The sequence below is a fragment of the Eptesicus fuscus genome, chromosome 19 (genome assembly GCF_027574615.1).
Source record: "Eptesicus fuscus isolate TK198812 chromosome 19, DD_ASM_mEF_20220401, whole genome shotgun sequence".
Lineage (NCBI taxonomy): Eukaryota > Metazoa > Chordata > Mammalia > Chiroptera > Vespertilionidae > Eptesicus > Eptesicus fuscus.
The window spans coordinates 49,825,539-49,851,106 of NC_072491.1; the positions used below are offsets into that span (position 1 = coordinate 49,825,539).

At 42.6% G+C, this 25,568-nt stretch overlaps 1 pseudogene; it reads right to left on the reverse strand.

Annotated features, from left to right (window-relative positions):
• Window positions 1–10,196: 10,196 nt before the first annotated feature.
• On the reverse strand, window positions 10,197–22,279 carry LOC103299959 (hydroxyacyl-coenzyme A dehydrogenase, mitochondrial-like; annotated as a pseudogene).
• Window positions 22,280–25,568: the final 3,289 nt, after the last annotated feature.

Below are 25,568 nucleotides of genomic sequence, written 5' to 3' on the forward strand. Positions count from 1 at the left end.
TGTTTTTCCCAAATGTTCAACAAGGGCTTGTTAGATACAATGGCCTTGGTTTAGCTGTGTTTTTTTAAAAATAGGATTCATCAAAGATAAAGCAGAAATAAATACCTCATGACACATCTCATGGGACCTCTGTACATTTTCCCCTCTAATTTTGGAGTTATGGTTTATATATTTAGGAGTTATTTGGCCAGTGTCCTTGTATGTATCTTTATATTGTATAAGCAGTTCAGTGTATCCAGATCAACTCAGATAATCAATGAGAGGTGCTTTAGTCATATTTCCTCAAAATCATGTCTTAAGTGATAACTGCTATTATGTATGATAAAATTAATTCAACAATGCATATTGAGTTGAAAATCAACTCTAAACCTCATAGTATGAATCCCTATTAACAGAATTTTTTTATTATTTTTAAATATATGTTTTTATTTATTTTAGGGAGAGAGGAAGGAAAAAGGAGGAAGAGATAGAAACACCAATGAGGGAGAAACATTGATAGGCTGCCTCCTGCATGCCCCCATTGGGATTGAGCCTGCAACCCTGCATGTGCCCTGACTGGGGATCAAACTAGAGACCTCTTGGTGCATCGGAGGATGCTCAACCACTGAACCACACTGGCTGGGCTACTTTTCTATTCATATTCATATTCATATTCATATTCATATTCATATTCTGGCTTCCAAGTATTATCCTTATCCCTTCTCCATGACAGGAATTTAACAAATGGGTTTAAAAATTTTAGGAGTTGCATGACTTACCTAAGACAAAATATGTCCATAATCTAATAAAAGATAAGAGTTAGAAATAATTGCCAGGTCTTCGCATTTCCAGAATTTTATTCACTTTATGCTCTGACATTGACTCAAGGACTAAAGTACAACTTCCTAACAAGCTATTTAGAAAAATAATTATTTTTATTTTGCAAAATAAGCATAGCTTTGAGGATCAAAGATTAGCATCATGCCTTGTGATCTGGTGTGACCTCATTATGTTAGTTTTCTCATCCACAAAATGGGTGAGAAACCCAAACTTTTGGTGCAGGCAGATCAAATATAATAATGTCTGTGCTGTGGTTAGCACATCCCCTGGCAGGATGCAGATGCTCCATATAGTTAGCAGATTTCAATTTTCTAGTATACTGCTCCCTACTGGCACATAATATCTTTTGTTCATGTATAAATCTTTGTTCAACAAACGTATTTGGGCAATTTCACCCACATATTTGAAAACATTTCATGACAATTTGGTTGCAATATTTTCTTGGTGTTTGTACAAGCTCTTCTTCCTTCTCAATGTTTTTCTATCATAGTCTGCTCACCTTTGAATGTGTCTGCAGAGCCAGAGAAGCAAAGGAATAATTCCACAAAGAGCAGGGAGGGCACCCTCCTATTGCTGTATACATATTGTCTATACCTTCCATATAAAACACATGGAATTCTAGGAGGCGGACATTTTTACTCAGTGTCTTCTTTATTTGCCCCCTGACTACATATTGATAATGCAAATCTGTTCCTACAAGAAGCGCCGGTTTATTTCTATCATATAATTGCAACAGCTCACTGACTCGATGCTTCAAGTGTAGAGCTACTGAGCGTCCAGCAGGATTATCCTCTCGGAGCGGAACCCAGACCAGGAGGTCTTGATGAAGGAATGAGTGTGCTTCCATGAACAGCTCCACTCGCGTGTCACCGAGGTGGCTGGTGAACTGTGTGCTATCGACTTAAACGTACTGTTGCTGCTAGATTTTGTGCAGTGGATTTTTAAAATTTTATTTTTATTGCTGACAGTATTATAGATGTCCCTGTGTGATGGATTTTTGTTTTCTTTTTCACCTCGTTCATCAAAGTTAAATTTTATTATATTGGTGACAGGTGACTTAGATTAAGACCATAACACCTTATAATAAAAATATGCATGCAACCCTGGGCCTGCTGAACTCATTGTTTATAAATGCGGTTCCCAAAAACCATGAAGAAGGGCTGAGGTCCCTGTGCAACAGCCTGCTCTCCAGTGGCCGGAAGTGGGAGCTCCTGCCAGGCATCCCCTTTGTTTAAAGAATGGGCACTTCGCAGCCAGGACTGTGACCACGCTGCGTTATACTTTGTTAGACTAAACCAAAACCTCGATTTCCTCAGTGACTACTGAAATAAATCCGAAAGAGCTGTCAAAATTATCTACTGTATGTCAGCCAGGGAAGAGCTTCTCAGAATAAGTTTTATATCTGGTATTATCATCTGTTGAGAACACTTGGTTAAAAGACAGGAGGACTTCATTGGCAGAAAGAAAATGTAATCTAGTGTTTGGGGAATCTTAGGAATTGTCAGAGTCTATTTGAAATCACTTCTGTGGAGACAAGAATAACTTTCCATCCTTTGTACCACACACAGAGTAAACCTAGGACCCCATGCATTAAGAATATTAACCCCTGGCTCCATTTCTCAGAATCACATGACAACAGGTAAGAAACTGACAAAATGTGAACAGGCAAATTCAATGAGGAAGTGTATCTCTATAAATGAATAGAATTGGAAGAATGGAACAGCTCAATCTAATAAAACAAATTAATACATGTGTATATTTCACTAGCCACTGCAATGGAGGCAGAAGGGGTAGAGGCAGGCAAGCATGGATGTGGGGAAGATGGTGAGTTTGCACGGGTTGGAGGGTGAACACCAAGTGAGGGACATGCACCCAGTTTTTCCTGGGGACAAGATTTCAGTGTTGATACCATCAATTGTCTTATTGACAGAAACATGGATGCCCAAGAGTCCTTTACCTCTTTGTGTAGTCCTGTTATTGGGAAGGACACTGTCAGTAGACATTCTTAAACTCCCTGTATATACAGGGACTATAGCGCATATAAAATATGAGTATTTGAGAATTAGAAACATACTACTCCCACGGATTTAAACTGGCCATTCCTCACCTCACTATTTTACTCTGGACCCATTAAGTTCAACTTGCCAACTTCCTGTACAGTATCCTTGACATCCCCTAATCTCACCTGCTCTCTTGTAGCAAGTTCAATTCCCAACCTTCCGTTGGAGATTGTGCTCCAACTATGCTCCTTCTGCTCTAAGCTTTTACTCTCCCTCTCCAACCACTTGGTGATGGCCTTCACCTCATGCGTCTGATCCACCCTTCCTTTCCACATGCAGTGTTCCAGGAAAAGAAATAATCTAAAATCCAGATCTACCCCGTCCTTAACTTTGTTTCCATTCATTAGAAGCTTCTGGAGTCTAAAGTATTTAATATAACCTTCCGTATTTTGCCTATACGGCCTTCCATATGTTGCCTAATCTGCCTGCTCTCTGTTCTCCACGCTCACAGCAAGCCACTCTACTCCTTGTTATATTTATTTTGCCAGATTTTTGTCCTTTAATTTCTTCAAATGTGTCATGTCCCTTCCCTCAATGAGATCTCCCAGGTGCTATTCCCTTTGCCTGGAGTGATCATCCTCCTGCCCTGGATGGGAAAGGCCTGCTGGGGAGGAGGCCAGCCAATGAGAAGGACACACAGCCATGTGACACTGACTCCATCTCTAGAGTAAGGCAGTCATTCTCTGTTGTTGTTTTTAAAGGTGGGAATGGTGGAAAATTAAACAGATTAAATTTATGAGTTCATAAACTCACTTTTTTCTGAGTTTTATCTACTTCCCATTTTTTATGATGCTCCAGGGCTCTCTTTTTAATAGGCTTATGGAGGGAATGTGAGACCCACAGTCATAAATTGTGTGCAATATACTATTCCTCAAAAATTAGTTTGGTAGATGTCCTAATATTTTATGTTCCAGAATGTGTGTGCAAAAACAGTTTAGGAAATCTCAAGTCTTGAGTAGTTTCTCCAGTCAAGCATGTTGATTACCTCTTTGCCTGAAATAAATGGTAACTGATTTTATTTCTCTGAGAGAATCCAATTTCATTCCTTGAATATACACATAAACTCTGAGAAAGATGAATTTGATTTAAATAGAAATGCACATTTAGGCACACTTCACTGTGTAAATGTTGACACATCTCATCAGCAAACAAAGTAAATGATACAGTTCAAGTGCAAGAGGATTTTTTACTACAACCTTCCATCTCTTTATTACCTGAAAGGTTAACTGGGAGAGAAAAAGCATGTTTATTAGTTTAAAATCTCATATTTCAAAATGTAAGGTAAGCTCATAAAACATATACCTTATTCAACATTAAATATTAATAAAATAGATTTTGCAACAGCTTGTAAAAGAAAATCTGTAATATGTTATAAATGTATTTTGAATCTGACAAAAGAATATCCACCTACTAATTAGAAATGGCATGTGCTTGAGTTCATTCTGTATTCACTTTAAATATATATATTTTATTAATTTTAGAGAGGAAGGAGAGAGAGAGAAACATCAATGATAAGAGAGAATCATTGATCAGCTGCCTCCTGCATGCCCCCTACTGGGGATCAATTCTGCAACCCTGGCATGTGCCCTGACCAGGAATCAAACCATGACCTCCTAGTTCATAAGTCAATGCTCAACAACTGAGCCACAGGGTCCTATCTGTACGCACTTTAAAACATTTAAGCAGCCCTAGGACTGAAGGGTCCTGAGCTTGATTCCTGTCAAGGGCACATACCTCAGTTGCAGGCTCAATACCTGGCCCTAGTCAGGGTACGTGCAGGAGGCAACCAATTGATGTGTTTCTCACACATCAATGTTTCTCTTTCTCTGTCTTTCCCCAACCCTCTACTCTCTAAAAACCAATGGAAAAATATTCTCGAGTGAGGATAAACTATAAATAAATAAGTAAAAATAAATAAATAAATAAAACATTTTAAGCAGATCTTGAAATAGAGAAAAAACAGAGCAATCTATTTATTTTACAAAAAAAAATAAAATAAAACTTGGCTAGCTTATCATTTTTCATTAATTTGTGGCCAGTCTCCTCATCTTTGAAGATTCTTTAGTAGAGGTAATTTTCAATATACTTCTATCTATTTACTTATAGATAAATACTTGTTTATTAGAGTCTGAAACATGTTTCTGATTGATTTTTCACTCTTAAATTTTTGGATAAAACAACAGAAGTTTGTATGAGGGCTGTTTATTCTGCTGCTTTATTCCACTATCAAAATATGGCTAAAATAATGCTGAAATAAAGGTTAAATTTATTCATTAATTTATCATCTATTTCTTTGTTTAAAATATATTTTTATTGATTTCAAAAAAGAAGGGAGAGGGAGAGAGAGAGAAACATTAATGATCAGAGAGTCATTGATCGACTGCCTCCTGCATGCCCCCCACTGGGGATTGAGCCCACAACCGGGGCTTGACTGGAATTGAACCCAGGAACCTTCCACAGGCCAACACTCTATCCACTGAGCCAAACCAGCTAGGGCTATCATCTATTTCTTTTCACTCTATGTCCCCCAGATTGTTCTAGCCACTTGTGGGGACCCTTACCAGAGTACGTCAGATGTTAAAGGCCTATTTTCATATGCATGTGCAAGGCAATGACACAGTAGTTTTACTGTACACACTGCGGGGTGCACCTCTAGCTTATGTAACACTGATGTCACTATTTGGCCAGAAGCCTCTTTTGTCTGAGTTAGTATAACATATATTGCTGACCAGCTGGAGGGGGGCTGCTTTGGCTGGCTGCTGTGTATGCAATGGCTGCCTTTGTTTGCAATAAAGCATGTTCCATCTGCCAGCGGCTGCTCGAGTCTCCCAGTTCCAGGTGTCTATGGAGGTCCTGTCCCTAGCAGAAGGCTTGGACCCAACACTATGGCTGATAATATATTGAACAAGACAGAAAAGCCTCTGGTTTCATGAAACTTATTTTATAGGGTAGCAGATTAGTAATAAACAAATAAGTGTGTGATGTGATAAGTGCTAAGGCTGTAAAAGTAAACGAGGGAAGAGAGATTCTGGAGGGATGGGGATGACATGGTCAGGGGAAAGTATTCTAAGGATGTAACATTTGAACAGAGATCTGAATAACATGAAGCTGCAAGTCATATGAGGTCTGGGGAATGTATTTCCAGGCAGAGGGAACACCACATGCAAGCTCTGAGGCTGGAGAACTCTTGGAATGTTTGAGAAGCAACAGGGAGGTGGGATGGCCAGGGGCCAAAAGGGAGAAAGATAAGACTTAGAAGGGGTAAGAAAAGACTTAGATGAATCACAGACTGTAATTGGTCTTTCAGGCAATAACTAGAATGTGTGCCATATGTGATGAGAAAGAGAATAGAGGAAACAGTAAGATCATTTAGGAGCTTAGTAGAATTATTGCAGTTGTCCAAACTAAATATCCTGGCTGCTAGGTTAGGGAGGTAGTGGTTGAGAGAGTGAAAGAGTGTATTACAGACAGCAACAAGTTGTTGAGACTGGATGAGCAGCAAATGGGGAGAAAGGAGCCTAACTTTCTCCCTGAACATTTGGATGACTGATTAGGGAACTGTGACCCAAGAAAGACTGAAGAACATTCTTTTTATGATGTTATAACATCTGGGAGTTCTTTTGAACATCCTGACAGAGCTATTGGGGAAGGTCTTGATATACAAATATTGACCTAGAAAAGATTTAACCTAGAACTGAGATATAAATCATGTGTTCACAGCAGCTATTTAAGCCAGGGCTTCCTTGGTCTCTTTAGAACAAGAGGTGTATAGTAAAGGAAGAAAGTTGAGAAGAACAGTGATCTGAGGCTTTCCAATAGCTACATTTAGGAATTGAGGCACCTAAAAGGAAATGAAAAGGAAGATTCATGAAGTAGGAAGAAAAATGGACAGTACAGTACCTCCAAATCCAAGTGGAGAAAGCTTTAAATAAAAGTAAAAGATCATTTGTGTAAATGATGCTAAGAGTTAGCATAAAAGACATGAGAATTGACTATTAGATTTAGAAAGCTGGATGTCACTGTGCCTTCCAGAGATGCAGAGGATTAAAGTAGACCAAAAGAAAAGAGGAAAAGGTAGTAATGTGAAAGTAACAGACAAAAATTAAGTGGAATTTTGTTATCAAGAAAAGTAGGAAACTAGGATTATACAGGAGAATAGGGATTCAGAAGAGTTTTACTTTTTAAACGTGGGGGATATTATAACAAAGTGAATACTCTAGTGGGAAGAAAGCATTGGTGATTCTACAATGGAAAAGAAAAACAGAGTAATTGCTGTCCTCATTTTAGGCAGGCAGAAATGGAACCCAGAAAATAGTGAAGAATTGTTCTGAGAGAGGAACAGGGACAAGGTGACAACCAACCAATTAAAGGAAAAGGTGGAAGACACAGAGAAGAGGCACAATGGAGGTGATTTGGCCCACTAGGCAGCTGGAAGCAGAGCTAGTAGTTAACATTTCAATGTGAGTAGGAAAGGGGTGATTAAAGAAGAGATAGTGTGAATCAGACTGAACTAATAATGATATCATGAAAGGGTGCACTTCTGATTTGTAGTCATGAATTTAAATTGAAAACGGTCAGCATGATTGTGTTTTTCCCTCCATCCACTATCTGCTTCTTGGGTCAATGTACTGAGTAGATAAAGAACTGGATTAACCCAATAACTAGGACAAAGTGAAGAGGAAGGGGCTGAAGGTATATGATGAATAGTGATTAAAAGGATGCATCATTGGATCAACTGCCCCCTTGGCTGAGTTTCAATCTATAGAGTTAAGGCAAATATCAACTTTGAACCCTGGTAACTGAACCCTGGTGATTTGGGGCAGGTTATTTTTTTATTTGCAAATTATACGCAATAATATAGCAAATGCACCATATGCAGCAGTACATTTCAGATGTCATCAGTGTTGTTGTCTTCATTGTCCTCATTATCTTAGAAATTAATATTGGCTAATTGCTAGAATACTAGAAACCTGAGATTTATTTCTATCATCATCCTCTAAAGTAACTAATGGTCACTCACCTAATTCAGGAATAAGTGCACATACCAGCTTATAATTTCAACCTGGATTTGATAGATTTACATATATTTATAGATATAGATATGCACTTACCATCTTTCACTCTGATACATATGCCATAAATGATTTCCAATGAATTAGAACATGTGTGGAGATTTAAAAAATTTATGTTTATAGTGAGATGTCACACTACTAGTAAAAACCAGGCCAGTAATTGAAACAATTAAACCTGTCCTGGAGAACTAAGTGTTTAAACCCAGGAAGGAATCGCAGTCTAGGGAGGCACGGAGAACCCAACCAACAAGATTCATGAAAAGTGGCTGATATAACAAGAGTACTTAAAGAAGAAAATCTTAAAGTTCTATGCATTTTATGAAATGTCCCACAATTTTTTATGAAAATTTGACAATCAAAGATAATTAAATATGTATTTTTAAAAACAAGCAAAAATTATTATGCATATATGTCATAGCCTCTAAGTGGTTTCCTAAGTAAAAGTTTGTATATAAAACAAATGCTCATGTTGCTATTTAGAGCAAAAGCACATATTTATTTGACTAATAAATACATTTATAATTGGGTAGAAATGAACTTAGAAATTTATTTTTTTCTATTCTGAATTTAGTCTAACAATAACTGGTTTGCAGTTTAATATATCTGAAAACCATTAAGAAACTCGTTTTGTTCTTTCTTTCTGGTTTTGAATTATTTGATCTCACATAGCTAAATGCGAAACCATTTCAGATAATTATTTCTATTTTTTGCATTAATAATATTAATCAGAATTTATAATTGTATTGTATGTGCCAGCAATTTTAGCTGTATTAACTCGTCTTGTAAATGAAGAAACAGGGAACTAAAGGAATTTTAAATAGTGAAGGTCACACAGCCTTACCATAGTGAACTGAGTTCAAAATTACCTCTTTCATAATTTATAACAAGAACACATCACAATCTTATATGTCCTCAGTTAATATTCTTAGAAAGACTTGATTTAAAATTCATTTCAGTTAGAATTTGTTCTAATACATATACTGAAATATCCGTGTTTGTTTTCTTTTTATTATTCTGTTTGAAAGCTTGTTTTGTTGTTTCATTTTACCATTGTAACTCTAAAGGGTTTTCTTGACATGAATATTTCAACACTATTACCCTTGAGGATTTAGCTGTTTTTTAAAGGAAATACACATGTTTGCTGTGTACTGTGCTGAATAAATTTACTGACAAAAGTGATCTTTATATGGTTAGATCTCTGAGCTCCTCTTTAAGATTACTAAGCTCAAGTGAGCTCTATAATTTTAAGTAATTACTCAGAGATGTTTTTGTGTTTAAAGATATCCAGTCTGATATAACAAAGGAAGTGTGAGCCCCATTTCATGTTCTGTTTCTATTTTCTTCTTAATCATTTTCTTAAATCTCTGACTTCTTTGAATTATTCACTAGCGAATAATAAATATAATTTCCTCTCTGAATAAGCAAACATAGAGAACAAGCAAACAAAAAAAAGCAAATCATTTCAGCTATACATAAAAATTTATTTGAAAAAACTTATATTACATTGGCTAAAGCATTTAAACATTTTTGTCATAATTAGAACTGCTTTTTGAAATACTATTTAATATCATTTAGCCTTCCACATCTCTTACCTTCTTTTGAAATCACAGTCTGGTCCTAAGAAATTACAGGCAAATAAGGCGGACTGCCCAAGATTTCCATTTTTCAGTTGACCTACCTTGGTGTTTTTGTAAACATATTTTAATAGGTTCTCCATTCGCTAATGTTTTTCGCAGATTAAAAGATTGTATTTTATTAGAGTCAATTTATAGGCAGTTTGCAGTAATGATTTCTCTGTCACAGAGACAGAGACAGAGATAGAGACAGAGAGAGTTCTGCAAACCCAGCCAGAGGAAACATTTCCGCCAGCACAGCAGAGGGTGGTGGGATGGAGACAGGCACTGCTGTGCCCAGGGTGTGGGCTGAGGCTGGAAGATGCAATGATCTCCCTACAGCGCTTCACAGACACATCGCTGCTGGGCCCACGCCCTTGTCCGTGACCCTCCCTGGGGGCCGTGGTGACCCCTGCAGGGCTCTGAGGAAGTGCTTTCCCCTCTGCCTTGCGTGGCTCAGGCGATGCTTTATGAATAAATCCAAAAGAAACGTTGGCTCCAAGGCGCCAAGGGGGTAAACCTTTTTAGAAAATGCACAGACATGAACGGAGTAAGAAAGGGAATTCGTTCTCAACAGAGGACTCTGCTGCGTGTACATAGTTACGTCGGATGGATTCCATTGGATCTGCACATCACAGCGACTGCGCGAGGACAGGTCCGACCCAGAGCTCAGGCACTGGGGCCGCGGGCACCGGCGGCTGCTGGTGGGGCTGCGGGGCGTCCCGGCCGGAGCACCTGCACATCGTTTTCTTTGTAAAACGCTCCCCAGGCTTCTAGCCTCGCCTGTGCTCTGCCACCCTCTTGTTCACGGACTGGCTGGGCTGACTCAGGGGTTCTGTGTAGCCATCTCATGCCACCGTCCGTGATGACCTTCGTGTCCAGCCCAACGTAATCGAGATGATCAGACGGGCCCTGGGGCCCTGCTCCCGCTTCTCCGAGATGGCGATGTCTTCCTTGGACGCGTCACTCGTTGGTACAGCCTGATGGCTTCCATGAGGTAGGCGCCAGCAGGCAGCTCACAACAGACCCAGGCATGGCCTTGCAAGTAACAGGTGCGTTCCCGGGTTTGGCTGCGGTCTGGCAGATCCAGAGGTCCCCTGGCTGGCCACGGCTGTTTGAGTGGCTTCCACAGACTTCATCCTGGGCCCTGCTGAAGGAGAGGGGCCCGGCGAAGCGTCCTGTCTGGTGGTGGCGTTGGCGATGCTCCTGATCTGCAAAGAGGAAGGGTTGCTGGCAAATATCAGGTGTTCTTCACCTGCAGGTTCTCACGATGCCCCACCACCAGGTCCATGCTAAGGGCGACACAGGCTGCGACCCTGTAGGTCCATGTGCTGTTCAGGGTCTTCACCAACGCATTGCCTGCCTTGGGGTTTTCTGCAAACTTCTTCTTGGCTATTTTCTTAAGGCTTTCCTCAATTCCCTTTTGGGATTTAGCCAGGATATCCTCTGCCTGGTCCACCAACACTGCCGTGTGGCCAGTGACTGCAGCAGCCTGGCCAATGCTGGCGCCCATCAGCCAGCCGCCGCCTACGGTGCATGCTTGGTGCTGAGGGTGGACAAAGAGGACGCAGTGCACACAAGCTGCCAGCGGGCCTCTGGGGGCAGAGACCCTCCATCAGTTAATTTTTTTGAGAATATTTAGCTAAATGACTACATGCTTATTGTTTGTGTTTGCCAGAATAGGATATGATGGGGTCATTTCAACATTGTAAACAATATTTTATTGTTTTAATTTTTTATCTATAGACTACAGGCAAGGTGCATGAAAATTTATGCACTGGAGGTGGGGATCCCTCAGCCTGGCCTGGCCCCTCTCACAGTCTGGGAGCCCTCAGGGGCAGGAGGCAACCTGGTAATCAGGGGAAGGCGATGTCCCCATCACACCTCTGCTGCTGCCACTGCCGGCAGCACAAGCCTCGCTGGCCAGGGTTACCTGAGTGGCCCTGGGCAGCTAGGCAGCCACCATCCAAGGCTTGCCTGCACCTCAGGCCAGTCCTGGGCAGCTGGGGAGCTGAGGGAACTGGGGAATTCCAGAGGCAGGCACTCGGCAAGGCTGGGCCTGCTTGAGGGCGGGCCTGGCCTTACCACACCTGCTGCCCCGATGGGGCTGAGGGGACTGGATGCTGCCATCTTGTGGCTTTGGGTGCCGCCATCTTTGAGGGTGTGGCCTTCAATTAGCATATTCCCTCTTTATTGGCTGTGGGTGCCACCATCTTTGTGATGGTGTGAGGGTCAATTAGCATATTCCCTCTTTATTAGATAGGATTTGAAAGAGAGAGGAAAGGAGAAAGAGATAGATTAATTTTCTGTTCCATCCATTTATACATTCATCGTTTGATTGTTGTATGTACTCTGACTGGGGATCAAACCTGAAACCTTGACATATCCAGATGAGCTACCTAGCCAGGGCTGTGGTAAACATTTGAAGTGCCTGTGAGAGAGGCTGGCACACACAAACATACCATATGGAGTCTTAGCTTTTATTAAGTTTATATTCTGCAGAAGCAAAGAGATACCTAACATAACATACTGTTACAAATTAATAAAGCTTATGTAGAAAATTATTGGCCGTTACTGTATGATCATAATTGACAAGGTGATACATTTAGAACAGATAATAAAAGAAATGCTACTGTTCCAGTTATCTAGTTCTGTTACAAATTGCTCCAAAATATGAAAACTAAAAAAGTTTTATAATCTCACACTTTGGGGCAAAGAGAATTCTTCAGCTCCAGGCTGTGTCCACTGATTTGCTTTGTTGGTCTTCAATGGAGGGTGGGCTAAATCTAGATCTGGCGCTGTGTGTGGAGGTGAGCAGGAGGTTGGGACCTAGACCTGGTGCTGTGTGTGGAGGTGAGCAGGAGGCTGGGATCTAGACCTAGTGCTGTGTGTGGAGGTGAGCAGGAGGCTGGGATCTAGACCTGGTGCTGTGTGTGGAGGTGAGCAGGAGGCTGGGATCTAGACCTCATGCTGTGTGTGGAGGTGAGCAGGAGGCTGGGACCTAGACCTGGTGCTGTGTGTGGAGGTGAGCAGGAGGCTGGGATCTAGACCTGGTTGTGTGTGGAGGTGAGCAGGATGCTGGGACCTAGACCTCGTGCTGTGTGTGGAGGTGAGCAGGAGGCTGGGATCTAGACTTGGTTGTGTGTGGAGGTGAGCAGGAGGTTGGGATCTAGATCTAGTGCTGTGTGTGGAGGTGAGCAGAAGGCCTGGACCTAGACCTGGTACTGTGTGTGGAGGTGAGCAGGAGGCTGGGATCTAGACCTGGTGCTGTGTGTGGAGGTGAGCAGGAGGTTGAGCTCCACCGGCTGCTTCAACATATAGGTTCCCAGAGATGGGTCCTTTTGTTGTATCTTGGCTTATGGCTCCAAAATGGAATGTTTTAAGAAACAGGAAGTAGAAGGTATGAATATCTTAAAGCCTGTTCCTACAGTGGCACAACATCATGTCCGTCATATTCGGCTGGTCAAGCAATAACTGAGCCTTAACAGACACAGGGGAACAGAGCAAAGAGAAACCATCTAACAATGAGAGGCTTGTCAATAAATATGCAGCCACATGCACAGAGGAAGTTATTTTCTGGCATACAGTCATCCATTTCAATGGCAAGGGTTTGGGTGTGTGACTACCTATGTGTGTGTGTTTATTAAATGTATTGGCATGACATTGGTTAATATGATCATATGGGTTTCTATGTTACAAGATCTAAATATTATACTGTGGGCCACCACTCAAAGTCAAATCTTCTCCTGTCACCATATTTTAGGACCTCCTTCACCCCCATCCCTCATAAGTGTGTATTTTAATTGTCAAATACATATGCCCCTTTAATTCCCATTGTGGCCTTATAAATGAAACAAAGCCTCAGTTCATCATTAGAAATAGACCTGTGTTACCTGTTTCTGATTTGGAATGCACTTGGAGTTCAAGGGATGTTACAAATATTTATTTACTGTTGACAGTGCCCCATTACTGCAAGCCTCTTTCCCATATTTGCCCTCCTCCCCTTCTTGCTATTCTAAACTCTCATTGTCCTTGAATCTTTGCATTCGGTATGGCAGATTACTTACAAAGCAAAATTTGCCTTGCTCATAGTAATGATGTCTCATGGCACGACTTAGACCTTGGACACAATCCATGGCAAGACCCATCTTAACCAGTAGTGAGTATGGAGCTCGGCAAAGAATGTGAAAAATATGAAGAACATACCCTAGTACCTTTTCAATCCTTTCTCTTTCAATCCTTTCTGACAATTCTGGAAACTGGACCTGGCACCGTGATGTTGGTTGTGTCTTCTTTTGCCTTTCTTGCAGTAGGCAGTCGTGCACTCTCTCTGAGCCTCTGTAAATACGATCAACAGTTCAAACCAGGCTTTGTCAAATAATTTTAACTTAACTAGAAAATACACAGTGATTAAAACTATAGCTGTATGACCAGATGTATTTGCGTTTTCCATTTTTTTCCCTTTCTGATTGCCCTTCTATCACGTGTTTACTAGAAATCTACCCTTCATGCTATGAGGTCATTGCACTCTGCGAGTGTAAAGAAATATACACTAACATAATACTCAATTGCATGTATCTACCATAGACTCATTTATTAATTCATTCAAAAATAATTTGGAGCAACATTATAGTCAACTACGAGGCTAAGTTTTGAAATACTTGTGACAGTATTTGAATATATATTTATATAAAGCTATAGAATTCCTGTTAACATGTTTTATTTGTATTTTTGAAGTCCTAGGTCACACATTCATTTAACATTGAATTTTTATATCACAGACATTCAGGTACAAACTTACAAATTGCTACTTAATATGCAACCAGAGATTCAATTCCACTTTCCCAAATAGTGCTCCAAGTTCACCAACTACGTCAGAATAATGTGCTTTCTTATTAAAATACAGACTCCTTGGCCCTGGCTGGGTAGCTCAGTTGTGTAGAACATTGTCCAGATATGTCCAGGTCTTAGGTTCCATCCTCAGTCAGGGAACATTAAAAAAATCAACCAATGCCTTTCTGGTGTGGTTCAGTGGTTGAACATCAACCCAAGAATCAAGAAGTCACTGGTTTGATGTCCGTTTTGACTTTTAGTTGCATTTTTGAAATTGTTGTGCCCGGCTGTAGGTTAACCTATGCCGCCATCTTGTTTTTTTTCCAAGAAGTCACTGGTTTAATTCATGGTCAGGACACATGCCTGGGTTGCAGGTTCCATCCGCAGTAGGGGGCATGCAGGAGGCAGCCAATCTGATGATGTTTCTTTCTCATCAGTGTTTCTACCTCTCCTATCCTTCTCCCCTCCTCTCTCTCTAAAATCAATAAAAACATCTTTTAAAAAATAAGTAACCAATGAATGCATAACTAAGTGGAACAACAAATTGATATATCTCTCTCTTTCCCTCTCTTCTTGCCTCTCTCTCTAAAAATCAATAAATAAAATATAACACATAATCAATAAAGGAATCTCTAGTGTAGAGGTTGGACACCTACCTTTTTTTCAAAGCATCCCAGGTGATTCTTAATCACAGATGTTGACATATTGCATGTGTCTGAAACATTTGAATGTAGGAACTGACTGGCTTAATTTATACAAATTCCATTTTAGTAATAACATAAATAGAAATAGAAATTAGAAAGTTTTTACTTTTCTAGTGCAAACATGCATGGATAAAGGGTACTACTTTCAATTCCCTGCTAAAGTTAAAAGTAATAACTTATATTCTAAGGTACAGAGATGTTGAGTCCATCCAACTGTATCATGCCCATTTTGGAACCAGTGTTGAAACTCAGAATCCACAAATATATCCCAGGACAAACCCTGGAGACAAACCCTTGGTTGGCGCACGCAGCAGTTCTTGGTTGCGAGGGGCTGCTCTGTGCACTGTAGGATGTTCAGCAGCATCCTGGGCTTCACCATCTACATGCCAGTAGCAACCAACCCTCTCATATTTGGGATGATCAAAATGGTTCAATGTCAAATGTACCTGGGGTGGGGCTGAGAAATAAACCCCAAGGATAACCACTGAGATGTTACCATATTTTATAGCTGCAACCTCACCCCTCCACCTGTGAATATGTCCTAAGCCTCAGTTTTGCCAGGTAGCACAGTTAACTGAGTGACAAACTGGCTTTAGGAAGGCTCCTCTAACCGTGAGGCAAGCCAAACCATCCAGCTGTTACCCTTCAAGGAATAACTGTGTTTCCTACAATCCTTATTAGGTGAAAATCCTAAGTACATTTAAAAAATTTAAGTACATTTAAAAAATAGCATCATTATTATTATCTTTCCAACTTAGGAAAGTAAGTTATTCACATTATGCTGATGGGTGTGCATGCATGATTTTAGCATTTACCCTAGAATTCTGTATTTAATCTACAAGGAATTAACACATGTCAAAAGGAATTTGATTGAAAGATTACACAATGCTGATATCAATACCGGGTCTGAGGGCAAAATAGAGTATCCAGCCTCCTTTGCAGATAAAGCAGTCCTGTGTATTACTGTGCCACTTTAAAGGATTGCTTTATATGGCTCACTCTTCCTCTAAAGCTTTTAAAGCTATCATCCCATACCAGGATAGAAAGTTCAATTTTAAGCCATTTTGGAGGTTAGCTTAATTTTTCATATTAAACTCAGAAATCCAATTTAGAGCTTAATCCTTCTATATGATAATAAATGATTCCATTTTCATTTCATTTGTTTTTGAAACAAGTGTAACAGGATTTGAATAAATCAAACTCTCTCCAGTGGAAGAGCCAGAGCTATGGCCCTCTGTGAACTCTTCTCACACAGCATTCAGGTTTCACGCAGTAAGTTGGTCTTTCATTTTTGTCAACCTGAGTCATTTGTTGAAATAGAAGTAAAGCTCTGCACAGTAATAGAAATCAGGCTGTAAAGTTGATAAGGAACTTATTGGTTTCTTTATTTTATGGAGTAGTGTGATTTTAAAAACAAAATAAGATAGCTTGAGCAGCACGGGTTTAATAGATTGGGAAGATCATATTCTGACTTTGGCTTATGTCCAAACTTGACCACCTCTGTAAACCCAGAAAAGGTTCTGATATATTCTGTCTCGGTTTTCCTTCCGTAAGACAGAACTGGTACTCCACCTTCATCTCCTGAGGACTGGCAGGGAGATTGCGTCTAGAGTGCCCCGCACAAAGAATGACGAGTAATTGATTAAAAATATAGCCGAAACCGGTTTGGCTCAGTGGATAGAGCGTCGGTCTGCGGACTGAAAGGTCCCAGGTTCGATTCCGGTCAAGGGCATGTACCTTGGTTGCGGGTACATCCCCGGTGGGGGGTGTGCAGGAGGCAGCTGGTCGATGTTTCTCTCTCATAGATGTTTCTAGCTCTCTGTCCCTCTCCTTTCCTCTCTGTGAAAAGTCAATAAAGTATATTAAATATATATATATATATATATATATATATATATATATATAAAAATATAAACGCATGTCTGTTCGTAAGTTCCAAAGTAGAACCACCTTTTACTCAAAAGTAAATATCTCCCTGCTTTAGGGGCTGTGGCACGATTTCATTTCTTGTACGTTCTCCAGAAAATTAGCCAGTAAACCTACCTGAGCGTTCCCCGCCCCTCCCTCCTGCACTCGCTCACAGCGGCCATTCCCCACATGGGACTGGCTCCTGAGCACGTTGGAGTGGGATGGCCACTCAGAAGAAAGGGTTCTCAGCTTTCCTCTTTTTATTCTGCAACATTCCCTCAGGCTGGAGCAATCTCCCAGGACTACTAATTCTAGTACATACGTATATTACTTTTTTGTTTACTTTTGTTTTGTCTTTCCAAATTACATTGTTCTGTCCTAAAGGTAGCCAGAAAAGCAGCAGGTATTTCAGAACCGTAGTCAGTTAACTCTTTCGTCAATAGGTACTGCTCTGACAAGTCAGGGGAGGGCTTCGCTGAGCATTAGTGATGCGATGTGCAAGACAGTTTCAGTCCGCATAAGCAGAGAAAGTTCATATCTGAGTATAACATGATTTTTTAAAGTTAAATATTTTAAAAATAGGCTACAGATTAAATTATAAGCCTGTATCACTATACAACTTCGTTTTCCTTTATTTTGAGAAATATTTTCTTCTCTTCTTAGTCACTAGCTAGATATACTTTCTGAATAATACATTCTCATCTATATTATTGTTGTTATATTTCAGTTTTCTTTAAAATACCAATGTAGGCCAGCTTCTGGTGATGACTGACTAGCCCAAAGCATACTTCCTCTCTCTGGGGTTGGGTTGGGTCTAGGAAACTGGATGAAACATGTTGAAATGAGTCTGTTTTGTCTCAGAGAGGTACAGTGGCTGCCAGAATTTGAGGAATCAAGATCAAGGAAAAATGCAGATTCCAAGGCCTATCTCATCTATTGTTTCTCATACCGTGTTCCAGTGCACCCAAGCAACAGAAAAGATGAGCAGAAAGTGGCAGCTGGGAGGCCCCGGGCTAGGCGGAGTTTCAGCTGGTCCTGCAGGTTTGGGGACCCAGGATTGGAACACAGGGCCCACCAAAGGGAGCCCAGCTGAACACAACAGACTCCAAGTTTTCCCATCACACCAGGAACCGGAAATAGACCGGTCCTCACAAAGCCTGAGGCCAGTTCCAAATTAGCTCAAGATCAGAGTAACTGCACAATCGGTCACTGCCACAGATTTCCTGAGCAAGGAAAGGGACAAAGAAAAGAAAATTGCTTGAAAGGCCAATTGCATTTTGATACTGTCTGGCATAGATCAAAAGCAGATCATGTGACCCTTCACCCTTTGTTCCTGTGTGAGGTCAATGACAGGCGTGAGAGTTTCAGTGGCAAACAATAACATTTCTTTAATTTAGTCTAAAAAAACATGCACTCCTAGTCAGGTGTGTAATACCAAAATCAGCTTCCCTGGGGAAAAGGGATGCCTCTCGCACTCAGTGAGTGTCAGGAGTTGAATTTTGGGGAGGATCTAGAAAAAAAGTAGGTGTTTTATTCAATCAATATCTCTCACCCCAAATTTAAATTTAAAGAAACTAGCCTGTGAAATCACATTGTGGGAGTGAAAAATAAAAATATTTTGATGGCCCTAACTGGTTTGGCTCAGTGGATGGAGCATCAGCCTGCGGACTGAAGGGTTCCAAGTTCGATTCCAGTCAAGGGCATGTACCTTGGTTGTGGGCACATCCCCAGTGGGGGATGTGCAGGAGGCAGCTGATCGATGTTTCTAACTCTCTACCCCTCTCCCTTCCTCTCTGTAAAAAATCAATAAAATATATTTAAAAAATATTTTGATGATAATCTTGATCCCATCCCACTTTATTTTCCACCATAATTTGTGTTGCCAACTTTAGCAATACTTGCAAGTTGAAGCAAATGTCCCCAAAATAGTGAATACAAGCCCGGTAAAACCAGCATTGTATTTAACGGTTATGGCCATGCCGCACACTGAAGATGCAGAGAAACATTACTAATTACCAACAGATATGGACTATTTGAGTAACAGCTTGCATTTGAATATGTTGGTATCATTTTTAAGCTTTATTTGCATTTTTATCTGTTCCTTGAACCCACCCTCCTGTATTAAACTGCTCCACTTTCTTTCCAAGTCTGTGATTTTTACAGAGAGCTTTCGATGCTTGGAAAGAATGATGGGTAGGTAACCTAAGCTGGACTCCTCACAACACCAACTGCCTAATCTTTAGGGCTATTGCAGATTAGACACGTGCCAGCTTGGCCAGAGCCCGGCTGGAGATGTGATCAGGAGCTATGGGCGGCTGTCTTCCCAGTGTGTCCACGGAGCTAAGCAGTCAGCTACAGGAAGAGCTGAAGCCAGCGTGCATCAAAACGCAGAATTAAGCCGGAGACAAATCATATCTATGATGCCACATGCCTGGACCATTTGCTCCCAGCAACACTGATATCATGGGCCCCGGGTCCTGTCTTCCACTTTGACTAATTGAGGTTAGGTTGTTGCTGCTTGCCACAGAATTCTAATTAATCGGGGAACTTGCATCTGGAAATGGGAAATGTGCTTGGTCACGGGACAACAAGTATTTGGTCATCCCAGGAAGTAAGAAGGCTAGCTAGGTTGCACATTGGTTAACAGTTTCTTAAAATAATTATTCCCTACAAGGCTGGAGCTTTGGAAACCGAGTGTGAAAACATCAGCATATTAAATGACATGGTGTCATTCCTATGGCCTTCGGCAAGTGCTCTGAAAGATGCCAGCTATAACCTAAGCCAGGACATCTGAAAGTAGACAAGAATTAGCTACCCAGCTACCCAGCTTTTCTCACTCTTCCGGGCCCAGCAATCCCAGACCGGAGGGAGTGAGACTCATGAGCGTGACTGAACTAAATGAGTGGATTATTCCTCCCGGTGCTGAGGTTTGTGCGAGCCTTAGGGACGAGGCCCCTGAGAAGGGTTGGGAACTGCAGCCCCTGGGCCCCCAGCCCTCCTTTGGCCTGTTGCTAAGCTGTAGGATACGACTGATGCAGATACAGCTGTCAGTGTTTGAAGGCACTTAGTAATCATGGCGTGTTGCATATTTACAAGGCCGTGTTGCTCCGAGGAGCCACCATATTAATAAAGTAAAAGCAGCTGCGGCAGCAGCAGTGTAAGTGGAATCGGTAGCAGCAATAGTCAGAATAAAATAAGCCTATGTATGGAGTTGAGCAGCTTAGGGAAAATCATTCCCACTCACAATTCATCCACCAGTGGTCATCAATAAGACTTTACATTATTGTATTAATGCAAATAAAGTGTACATCTCTCAAGATGGCCACTAACAAAACAATATTCTGGACAGAAGCAGCTGCTGGGCTGTAGTCACTGGTTCTGTCCTGAGGAGTCCTTTGCTCTGGGGCCCTAGTTCCTCATCGTCATTGCCCCCGTTACTATAGTGACTTCAGGATGGAGAGGGGTGACTTTCTTTGCAGTATTCTAACACACACATTATTTAATTGTCACCATAAATCTAAGCCAAGGCTGGGTTATTTCAAAACACCTCAAATGCAAAGGGAAATACCCCCAGAGAAGCACAAAAGTGGATAATCTGAATTAAAAGGCATGTTTTATTGTTTTGTTTTTTATGGAATATAGATCTTTTAAGTAAGCATTTCCCTCTGCTTTTAGCTTCAAGCCTTTTCTCTCTCTGAAGTCAAATCTTAGGCCTTTTAAAATCAAGGTCAAAGGACAACAGACCCCAGTCTCTCTAATCTATTTATCTGTTATCCACTATGCTCAGTTCTTTCAACAACCTATTTCACCACAGGGGGGAAGGTACACTGATAACACATAAACACAAAGGATCTTAAGAAACTGCTATAACCAATCCTACACCAACAAATTAGACAACCTAGAAGAAAGGGACAAAGTCCTAGAAACAATTTTCTAAGACTGAATCATGCAGAAATGAAGACCTGAATGGACTGATTATGAGAAGGAGGATAAATCAGTACTAAAAAAACTCCCAACAAACAAAAGTCCAGGACCAGGTGGCTTCACTGGTGAATTCTACCAGACACTCAAAGAATATCTACCCTCCAACCATTCCAAAATATTAAGCGAGAGGGAACACTTCCAAACTTATTTCATGAAGCCAGTGTTACCTTGATACCAATACGAGAGAAAGATACCACACAAAAATAAAATTATAGGGCAATATCACTGATGAACATAGACGCAAGAATCTTTACAAAATATTAACAAACAATTCAACAGCACATTGAAAGGACCACACACCATGACCAACTGGAATTTATTCCAGAGTTGCAAGGATGGTTCAACATCTGCAAATCAATCAATGTGATACACCACATTAAAAAAAAAATACATTGTAAAGGACATGCATGACAAACCCCAAAATAACATCAAACACAATGGTGAAAATTTGCACAGTTCCTCTAAGATCAGGAACAAGACAAGGATGCCCACTCTCACCATATTTATTCAACACTAGAGGCCCAGTGCAAGAAATTCGTGCACGGGTGTGGTCCCTGGGCCTGGCCAGCGATCAAAGTGCAAGCGTCTGGTGTGGAAGGGCAGGTCCCAGCTGACCTCTGGGCTCTGGGCAGCACCTAGCCCCCAGGTCCCCACGTACCCCTCTCCATCTGAGTCACGGTGCCTGAGTCCCCACATGGAGATGTGGTGAGTGTGGCCGGATGCTGTGGGCCGGGGCGCAGCGTGGACTTCTGGGCTGCCCAGCAGCTCCACACAGAAGGTAGGCAGGCTGCGCACTCTCTCCCAGCCAGCCTCACAGACTGGCTCCTGCATGAACCCATGGGGAGCCCGACCGACCCCTGCAGTCCCAGTGGCTGTGGCATGGCTCACCTAGAAGAGGACGTGTGATGCGGGATGGGCTTTTCGTGGGTGCCTGGCACCTGAATGCGAGGGCTTCCCTGGTGCACGAGCCTGGGCATCCCAGGGGAGGGTAGCAGAGGGAGTGGGAGTGAGCTCAGTGGACACCCCACATTCTCCCTGCACCTCCATCTCTGTAACCCCCACCTCCAAGTAGCCAGTGAGAGGTTGCAGCCCCCCACCTAGACACTGTAGGAGATTGGTTGCTGACACCCACCCCCATTTCCCTGTCCCAGCCTGGGGCCCGGCCCAGATCCGGCGATCAGGGCCTGCCGGCTGCTGGTTGCCATGTGTGGGACAATAAGTGGGGCAATCGGGCTCCTGCTAGCACCCACCTTGGCCAGGTGCTGCCCACTCACCTGCTCCACCATCCTGCTGCAGGCCCGCTTTCGTAGGGGCCCATCGGGGCTGGCGGCACCTCCACTGCCGCCCGCTGCCAGTGCCATGTCACCAAAGCCTGCCATGTTCCGCGCTGCCCCCTGCTGGTCAGCGCACATCATAGTGAGTAGTTGAACTCTTGGTGAAATTTGCATATTAGGCTTTTATTATGTAGGATTTATTCAATGTAATGAATAAAGGATAAATATCATCCTACCTAATAATAGACAAAAATGCAAATTGACCATACCTCCAACACACCCACAAGCCACGCCCATCATCCAATCAGAGCGAGCATGCAAATTAACCCAAACCAAGATGGCTACAGCCACAGAGAACAAGGTTTCCTAGGTAACAGAAGAAGCCAAGCTTTCTGCCTGCCCTTGCCAGGCTAAAGCCTCCACTCAAGCTACAAAGTTTCAATTATAGAAGGTAAACAAATTCAAACAAATGGCGGCAGAATGGAGCTTGAGAGAGCAGGCCAGGGTTGCCGCCGGCAACAGGGGAAGCAAAGCTTTCCCCACACCCTGGCTGGGCCCACCCACTTAAGGCTACAAAGTTTCAATTATAATCCCAACAGAAATGGCTGCCGGCCTCAGAGGGAGCCCCAGGCTTGGCTCCGCTCCAGGCTACAAAGTTTCAAAGTTTCAAAGTTTCAAGGAAAATAAATTCCAGGTACCAGGGCCTCCCCTTGGGTTACCAGGGGGCGTGGCTGGCCTGCAAACCAACACAGGCCCCTCGCTCAGGCCGCCCTAAACCCCAAGGGAACCCCACCCTGATCCAGGACACCCTGCAGGGCAAACCAGCTGGCCCAACCCCTGTACCAGGCCTGTATCCTATCTAATAAAAGAGTAATATGCAGATTGATCATCACTGGAACACACAATATAGCTGCCCCCATGTGGTCAAAGATCCTGCCCCCATGTGGACACAAGATGGCCACCACAAGATGGCCAGCAGGAGAGGGCAGTTGGAAGGCACCCGACCTGCAAGGGAGGGCAGTTGAGAGGGACCAGGCTTGCAAGGGAGGGCAGTTGGAGGTGATCAACCCTGCAGGCAAGGTCAGTTAGGGGTGAGCAGGCCGGCAGAGGAGGGAAGTTGGGGGCAAACAGGCTGGCAGCAGAGTGGTTAGGGGTGATTAGGCTGGCAGGCAGAAGTGGTTAGGGGCAATCAGGAAGGCAGGCAGGCAAGCAGTTGGGAGCCAGCAGTCCTGGATTGTGAGAGGGATGTCCAACTCCCCGTTTAGGTCGGACATCCCTTGAAGGGTCCCATATTGGAGAGGGTACAGGCTGGGCTGAGGGACAACCCCCCCTCCGTGCATGAATTTCATGCACCGGGCCTCTAGTCTATTTATATAAAAGCCTAAGTGACCAGACAACCGGAATGACCAGAATGACCAGAATGACCGGTCTCTATGATGTGCACTGACCACCCGGGGCAGATACTCAATGCAGGAGCTTCCCCCTGTTGGTCAGTGTGCTCCCACAGCAGGAGCACCACTCAGTTGAGACCCACCAGCCTGGCAGCAGCCACTCCCTCATTAGTCCTGCAGGTCCAATATCAGTGCCCCTGGCATGATCCCAAGAGCACCACCAGCCTCCTGGAAGTCAGCCTCAGGCATTGCAGCCACTTCCCCTCCCTAGATGCTCCGCAAGGAAGAAACAATATAAAACGTCCACCAGGTGGCTCCCGACAACCAGTACAGAAGTCAGAGGGATGGGTCCGGCTCCCATGCCACCAATGGTGTCCCACCTCCCGCCCAGAGGGCCAATTGCATCCCAGCCCCCCACCCAAACCTCCTCAGAATCCCATCCATGCACAAATTTGTGCAACGGGCCTCTAGTACACACACAAAAGAACTCATTTCCTCTCTGAGCAATTGATACAAGTAATAACCTCAAATTTTAGATAAGACTACCCTCCCACTAGGTGTATGCCTTTGCCTTATAATTCTTAATGACACAGCTATCTTAAAAACAATTTCACATCTTCAATACTCATTCAACAACCCAATTATAGTACAATACATACACTACTGAGAGTATGCCATCTTTGAATTAAATATTATTGGTGTTTTGCATTTTCCTGTAATTTTATTTTGTAATGTAAATTTTAAATACATGCTCCTCTATATGAATGAGTTTACTAATACTTGTGTTTTATTTCATTAAATGGATTTAAACCAAGAAATCCCTGGGAAGAAGGGATATGCTATAATGAAGAAAGATGCAGAGATGAGAATTTTGGAGCATCACAGAAAACCTTACCAATTTCATAACATTTACTGAGTTCAGACAAGTTCAAAGGGAGACTTTGATACCTAATGCAACATAAGCTACAACCTATGAAATGCATGCAGATACAATAATTTGTCTCATTATTGTATTGGATGCCTCTTCAGTATAAAATCAAATAAATGCTCCTCCATATGAAGTTAAATGTGTCAGTATTTAGGATAGGAATAATTTCAAGTTTTATAGATAATTTATGGCCCTATTGAATCATCAAGGTACATAATGGAATCTGCACTATGTAATGAGGAATTCTAGAACATAGATCTTTTCTAAATTTATCAAAAAGAGTCAGACATTAACTAAGAACTATACTTTTTAATACAAAATATGGAACACCCATAATAAATTTATTTGGTCAAAAATTTTATAAATGACTAGGGGCCCGGTGCACGATATTCGTGCACTGGGGTTGGGGGGTCCCTCAGCCCAACCTGCCCCCTCTCACATACTGGGTGCCCTCAGGGGATGTCCTACTGATGGCTTAGGCCTGCTCCCCACTCTCCTTTGTGGGAGGCAACCGGGCTGATCAGGGGAAGGCACCAACCCCATCACCCCACTGCTGCAGCCACTACCAGTCACCACAGCCACGAAGGTGTTTTCATCAACACGGACTCCAGTCCCTTCACCAAGAAACAATGACAACTTTCTTTAGGGAGGGAGAGACAGAGAGAAACATCAATGTGAGAGGGACACTTTGATTGGTTGCCTCCTGTATGAGCCCTGACCATGGGTGCCAGGCTGGGGGGCATTCAGGGACCCCTGGGCCGCACGCAGTGGTGGCCCCCAAGGGTCTCCACACACCCCAGAGGCCAGCAGCCAGCCCCCCATCATGTGCGCCAGGCTGGGGGCGTGGAACCAAACTGCCTCTTGGTGCTGGAGCATTCCCAAGCGGCTGGGGGCACTATGGTGACAGGGGATGTTTCCACCCCACCCCGCCCCCAGCCCCTTGGCTCCTGCACCTATAGGCTCAAAGTGGCCAGGGGGAGTT